We start from the raw sequence: 7,661 nt of genomic DNA, 5'->3' as shown, positions 1-7,661 counted from the left end.
TTCTGTTGCGAACAGAACATTAGGACCAGATGATACTGGAAATTAAAACACTGAAAGGCTAATTTATGCTGAGATTCACTGTGATAAACTCCCTGGCTGAAGGACTGAAGGACACTGGGTTTGGATTTAGTTTGAAGGATATTTTGTTCCCTGCCGACTGTGCTGAGCACAAACTGAGTCTTACTGCAGAAACATTACCTTCCTGGGAGGTATGTTGACAGATAATGAACCATGAAACACTAATCTGAATTGTGACAGCCAACATGTGTGGCCCATACAATTGAGATATCATCTATCCCTAATCTAATATCAAGTGAAAAAGGATCATTTAATCATTATATTGCAGTTTGGTGTAATTCTGTTTACAGTCACAAGCTTGAGGTATGTGAATAAGACAGTAGTCTGTTCAGCAACTTGTCCTTTACTTTGGCCAAGTGATTCTTTGACAGCATCTGGGCTGAAAACTCTGTCGATGTGTTCTCAAGTCAGTTGTGACTAGCCACTCTAATTCAATTATGGAAAAAACATTTCAAAACCTGATATTTAAGGAGGAAAAATAAGAGGTTATGCACATCATGAAAATGCACATTTCACCTGGTGTATCTTGGCTCGGCGTTTTTTAAAAGAAGCCAAACTTTATTGCCACTGGAGAAAAAGTTTTGAAGTGGTGGTGTGTGTATGAGAGGGATTATTTCTTGCTCTGTCTCCTTGGATATAGTTACCACCCATGATATCTAACTCTAAACTTACACACAAACACACTCTCACACATTAGGGGTGGAGTACGGAGAGAAAACATGATTTGTGTATGGATGTCCGGCATGTGAACATTTTGATTGATGGGCAGCTAAAGAACACAGGCCGATCCTTATTAGTGGCTGAAGGCTGCCAGCTCTGAGGGATGCGTGGGCATGTCCTCCTTGGTAAGTGATCAGGTGTTTGACTCTGTCTGGTAGGAAGGAAGTCCTTATTAATGTTGAGGAGGAGGCCGAGGCTCAGCAACCTCAGGCATGCCCGCCCACACACGCACACACACGCTCCCATCTAAACAGCGCAGGACTGCTCTCGTTGTGGTTCATTACTGTAGAAGAGAGCCGGTGTGCTCTTACACGAATAGTCCTGATTGGGAACAGATATCTGCAGCTGTGGAGGTGTTAAAATAAATCTATCAACAGCTTTTACTGTTTCTGCCCCCTTGTACTTTCTTTCTTTTTTGGCATTGGTTTTATCAAAATACTTTTCACATGCATTTCCTGATGTTTTGGGGCCCTTGGTGGCACTGTCATGTTTACAGTAACATGTCATCACCTCAGAAAGTTATGATGAACATGTTGGCAAACAAACACACACAAGTAGAAGAGGAGCTTCATTAGCATTTATCTCTGTTTTGGTCTTAAAAGACCAGTGTGTATAGGATTTGGTGGCGCTTAGTGGTGTCATTGCAGACTGCAACTCCCTCGCATCACCCTACCCTTCCAAGCGTGTAGGAGAACCGATGGTGGCCACAAAACGCGCAGAAAACGCAAATGGCCCTATCTGCAGCCAGCCTTTAGTTTGTCCGTTCTCGGCTACTGTAGAAATGTGGCGGTTCAACATGGTGGCCTCCATCGAAAGATAGATAATAAAGTCTCATTCTTATTTGAAGGTGATTATACACTAGTGAAAACATAGTTATGAATTATTATATTCAGTTTCTGCCACTAGATCCTCAAAAATGTAACACACTGGACTTTTAATTTTAGTTCCACATTTTACGGTTCCACAGTAACAGGAAGTAAATTACATTACTTTAATATAATCATTTTATCAGATTACATATTAAAAGTAACCCTTCCAACTCTGGAAGATTGATTCCACTTTCATGTCCGTACGGTAAATATGAAGCAGTTAGCTTGCCGTAAAGAGTGGAAATGGGGAAACAGCTAGTCATTAACACATATCTTGTTTAAAAACAACACTGTGGCTATATGCAGATTATGAGCCAGGCTATATATATAAGTGTAAATCAGTGAGCTTTACAGGTGCTGGCAGGTGAATTCAGTTACTTTCTGAGTAAACAAGACCAGGTGTTTTTCCCATTTTTAGTCTTTAAGCTAAGCTAACTGGCTACTGGCGGTACCTTCATACTCACTACAAGACTAACTGTTGGCATGTTTTCAACATGTCAAACTATAATGACATTTTACTGGACAGATAGTGTACAGTGGCTTTTTAACCTTTTCATCGACTGCAGCTGGACTCAAGTCATGAAGAAGCGTTGGTGAGTAAAAGTTTTTGTGGCTGTAAAAACCAAAAGACATTGAGGCTGAAAGGTGCTAAAAACGCTCCATAGAACTGAGAAGAACAGCAGAGTTGAGGGATGACTGTCTGCGGGTTCATCACTGCAAGCAACCCCTTTTACATACAACTAATCATGTGATATTAGAGTCTTTAAACCTAGAATACACACCATCATTTTAAGGCTGGTGTGGGATTCTCCCTGTCTCTTCATCGTCATGGACAGAAATGCCAGCGACCTGTGAAATGAACACATCACACCTACACAGCCACTTCAGTCCCACCATTAACACTGAACTTTAAAGGTCTACAACAGCTCTTTTCCCTCAGTAATCCATCTGCACCACAGAGCTCAACTCTCCTTGGGGACAGTGTAATATAAACATATTCAGCATGCCTCAGTATTTCCAAAGCCACCCACACAAGCCATACCCCATCTGAGAGAAAGGGGATCTAGGTCTGAATCAGAGCTGCTTTATTTACAACTCTTACAAAACAAACTTTTAAAAGCTAATTCCCTTTTGCTCATGCAGTGGAGGGGCAATGAAAGCCTGGCCTTATGTTACAGGGGGTTTGAGACTGTAGGCAGCACAAAACAAACAGTTGTGAGCTCTGCCTTCCTTCCTTTGCTTTACAAGGGGATGCAGATTGGAGAAGTATGTTGGCTGTTGTGAGCAAATCCGCTTCATGGATTTAGACTGTTGGAAAACCACAGTCGGACAGAAAACAAGCTGCCTGGCCAAGGCCCATGTTTGAATTACACTCAGTGTTGATTTATCTCCTGCCCAGAGTATGTAATCGAATGTCTAATGGACTCACTGTTCATTAGTGAATTAACACTTTTGAACATTTACATCATCAACGCTGAGCACGTGTTTTCAATTTATGAAAGAAAAAGTTATTTTAGACATTTTGCTCAGAGGGTGGGGATATTTTTCTCTGTATGAACCATTCTGAAAAATACAGAATTACAGAGCCAGTTTCATCAACTTAAAGGTCAACATGAGAACAAAACACCTCTAAAAATCTCTGCCTCGTAAAGATTTAAAGGGGAAATTACAAAAACAATTATAAGGGACTAATCCATTAATATGATACTGTGCTATCACACCCTCAATGTAGTTTTCTCAGCTCCACGGACAGAACCTGATATTTGACCTATATGTTGTGGGCATTTACTGTACATGTTAGGGTTAGGGTTAGTTAGTTGGTAGTTGCTCCATAATACCACAATGTTTATAGAGTTACAGTTTTTCATACGTATACACATATAAAGGCTTAAGTTACAGTTCCATAAAAAATGTAACTATATATGTCACTTTACAGTTAGAGCTTTCATTCACACATGAGACTAAAGAGTTAAACAAATGGTATTTTTATTTTTCCTGTCTTGATTTTGGCATCAGTCGGATTTTGATCTTATGGTATTTTATGTTTTAGTTTAGTGTCTGTCTTTAAGAGACATTTTATTATGCATCAATTGTGGACATGGTTCTTATTTGCTCCTAGAAAAGTCTGTGGATCTTTAGTGTAGATCTGATGAGAGATTCATACTGTGTCCATGAACCAAGAAGTTTTTTTAGTGTTGCTCTCATTTATTGCGTCTAAAAAATACTGACAGAGCTCATGTAATTTTAAATGTCTGTGTGTCTGTGTTTGGGGAAATCTTCAGTAACAAAAGATGTGGCCTTCTGTAAAAGAGTATGATGTCACTCCTCACCACATTTGACTATTTTAGCTTTATAAAGCAACTGGAAAGCATTTTAAATAAAATAACAAATCCCATCTTCAAATATTGCAGATTTAACAGTTCCTTTTATAAAGAGAGTTCTGCTAAACGAGACCACATACTGAACCCTACCAATTAATAATAACTTATCAAACATGACATATCCCTTCTCTATTTAGCGCCAGTGAGTCTGACAATGAATGTGTCTCCTTCTGAAATTTGCTTTGTTTCAGCCATAAAACTTAATTTGTGTTGTACTTTTCTTTATATGTCCCATTTGGTGCTGCAGTGACCCAGTTTCATTTTATTATTAATTATTTAATCGTATCTTGTCTTTTGGATTCACCTGTAACATGATTTATCCACAACAAACATTATTCATAAACATCGTAAGTAGGACTGCAGCTAGAAATTATTTTCATTATCAATTAACTTACTTGTTAATTTTCTTAATTAACTGATTCATTATTTAGTCTATAAATAGTCAGAAAATATTTTAAAATGCCCTTCACTGGTTCCCAAGATGATATCATCAAATTACTTATTTTGTCCGACTAACTGTCCAAAACCCAAAGAATTCAGTTTACTTTTATATCCTGCAGGACAAAAAAAGGAGCCAATCATAACATTTGAGAAACTGAAACACAGATATGTTTGGCATCTTAGATTGAAATATGACTTAAACAATTCATCTAATATGAACATAGTTGTTCATTTTTCTGTTAATCAGCTAATCTATTAATTGACTAATTGTTTCAGCTCCAATATTTAAAAGGGAACCCAAATGTCTAATAATTGGTAAATATATATATTTATTTTCAGTCTATCAGTTAAAGTATTTTAGCTCATGTTGTACCCACCACTCAGATTAAATGTATATAATTCACTTAATAATCCCCTCATTGGAGTGTTTTTGTTAAGCTACTCTTGCTTAATAATGTAGTCTACTAAGTTTAAGATTCCTCTTGGCCTTGATATCCTTTCATGGTCACACAGCTTTCAAAAGTGTATAATGTTCTCCAGTTCTCTTGGAGAAGCAGAAAACTGAAAGGTAAAAACTAAGGCAGGGGAATGCCGTGCCAGTCACTGTGCCCTGGTGAGCACGAAGCGGGTGGCCTCGCTGTATGCAGGATAAAGCTGTCCAGAGGCTGCCTTCAGCATCCGTGTCTGTCTGCCAAGCGCTGCTAGCATGTCCCAGGGTAGGCTGGGAGGACAAGACCGCTCAACAAGGCCTCTGCATTGAGTGCAGTCCATTTAAAATAACCTATGGATAAATAAATACAAGACCTAAGTTCACTGTACAGTAATTGGTCAGGAAACCAACAGAGACAAGCTCATTTACAGTAAATGGATCAGCTTTGAGTTGGTGAAGTGCACTTGGCTCACACCGTGCATTATAACGATTTGGAAATTTCAAGTGAAGCATTTTTTTTTCGGTGTTTAAATATTCACTGAAATGTCTCATAGATATTTTTTTTTCACTGGAAAAACAAAACTGTATCTGTGTGTCAGAGTACGTAAATATAGAATGATGTTAAATATAGAAACATCACAGCGAGTGCTTATAGATGATGTAAGAGCAAATTAATTCAAGGGAGGAAAACAAGTCTGACAAATTATGATAATGTTACTTTAGTTTCTGTATGTAAACTTTGTTTTACGTTTCAAGGCTGTGCAGAAACATGTACACAGTCTCTCTCTCTCTTTTTCTCTCTCTCTTTCTCTAACACACACACACACACACACACACACATAGTGGTTAGTCTGGCCAACCTTGTTGACCCACTGGCTTAGCTGTGGTTGCACGCTGGACGCAAAGCACTCATTAACGATTTGAGCCTGCTCTTCACTTATGCAAACAAACAGACTCAGCCCGTTATTACCGTAACACCATGTGTGTGTGGTCTTCTCAATCAGACCTCTATTGATTCTTCAATTTTCGCAGAGGCTGAGTCAATGCGAAACGGCATGATTTGTCAAGTGAGTAAAAGACGTGGGGCACGCAGACTTGTGGCATGTTTCAAAAAGGTTCACACACTGGAGGACACATTTTTCATCAGCCTCAAATACTGCACAGTAGTTGTTGCAGCGGGCAGTCTGTTCCACAGGCTATGCCACGGCATTACCACAAGCCACAAAACATAAAACACCACAGTAGGTTTTATGTCGCGTGTAAAATGCCATCATAAGCGAGAGCGCTTACCCCTCTCCACCAGCTCCACTTTCTCCCCTCAGACAGAGCTATCTTTACATGGACGAGCAGTGCAAAGTCTGACTGTAAGCGCCGCTGTGTGTGCTGCTTGGCAGCCGGGCAGAAGTTTATGGTAATGTTTTGGGTGATAGGTCAGGGGCAGGAGGGTGGTGGCCATTGGTGGTGGCTGTGTGGTGACTGTGTGGGGTTTCAGACTGTGTCCAGCTGGCCTGGGGTCTGCCTCTGAGGTCAGGGGAGTGAGGGGGGGCATCAGACATGGGGCAGCTTGTGGCTCCCACTGCAGAGAGGCTGGCCACAGTCAGACACCCCGCCATCAGCATCTGCCAAGAGAGAAATGCTAATGTGGTGGGCACCTCATAAGGCCAGCTCAAAGACTTTGGGCTTGTTTTTCAGCTTTTTGAATCACTCTGAATCACATCTTGGGCATGATCAAACACACAGTTTAATCGCAAGATGAACAACATTTAAGGTTTTTACTAGAAACAAGCTCCAACATTGAATAGATGAGTGTAAAAACACTCCAGTTCAGATGAGAGTAGAGCTGTGCCAGGCAGGAATCATTTCATCTTAGAAATACATTTTACAGGCAAAATGTCCAGTGGCAGATATTTCCTGTCTGAAAAATAATGATTTAATGTACCTGTGCTCTAGACTGAGTCTGGACAACATGCTTTTGTCCTAGCAGGACCTCCCCGACTCACTGTCTCCAAGAGCTTGACATTTATGATTAACATTAAAAAAAATGTAGTTGTAAATAAGAAATCAGCCCCAAAGCGCTACCTGAGGAGGATTATCATATATCAAGCAGCAGAAACAGAAACAGACAAATCTTGCAGCTACTTAAGAGGAAGTAAATGCGTGACGGAGGAGGGCATGTTTGGGTAACCCTGAGCAGGAATTAGGTAATGTTCAGGATGTATGCCTCTTAAAGTGTGGAGCAGTGACCCTTCTCTGACATCCTGACTAAACTGTCCATTGTGCATTGTGGCTCCAAAAAAAGTCTAAAAGTCTGCATTTGCTGTTGGAAACATTGACTCAAAACCTGGATATTTAAATGGTTGTAACACAATGGATGTGAAGTGTTGTAACTAAACATTATTATTTGATGGACCACCAACAAAGCAACTCGTTAATATCAGAGAATTGTATTTATTAATTCTTTAAACATTATAAAGCTGAAACAATTAGTTGATTAATTGATGAGAAAATGAATTGGCCACTATTTTAATAATCAATCATTTTTCAAGCAAATCTGCCAAACATTGATTGGTTGCTGCTGTTATTTGTCATAAATGATAGTTAACTGAACACTTTTGGTCAGACAAAACAAGCAATATGAAGATGTTTTTTTACACACACACACACGCAGATGGGCTGCCATGTTAGCAGTGCCCCAGGAGCAGTTGGGGGTTAGGTGCTTTACTCAAGGGCACCTCGGCAGTG

Source organism: Morone saxatilis, unplaced genomic scaffold (assembly GCF_004916995.1).
Source record: "Morone saxatilis isolate NCDOM2014 unplaced genomic scaffold, NCSU_SB_2.0 Contig2, whole genome shotgun sequence".
NCBI classification, from domain to species: Eukaryota; Metazoa; Chordata; class Actinopteri; family Moronidae; genus Morone; species Morone saxatilis.
Note: the sequence above shows the minus strand (reverse complement) of the source record.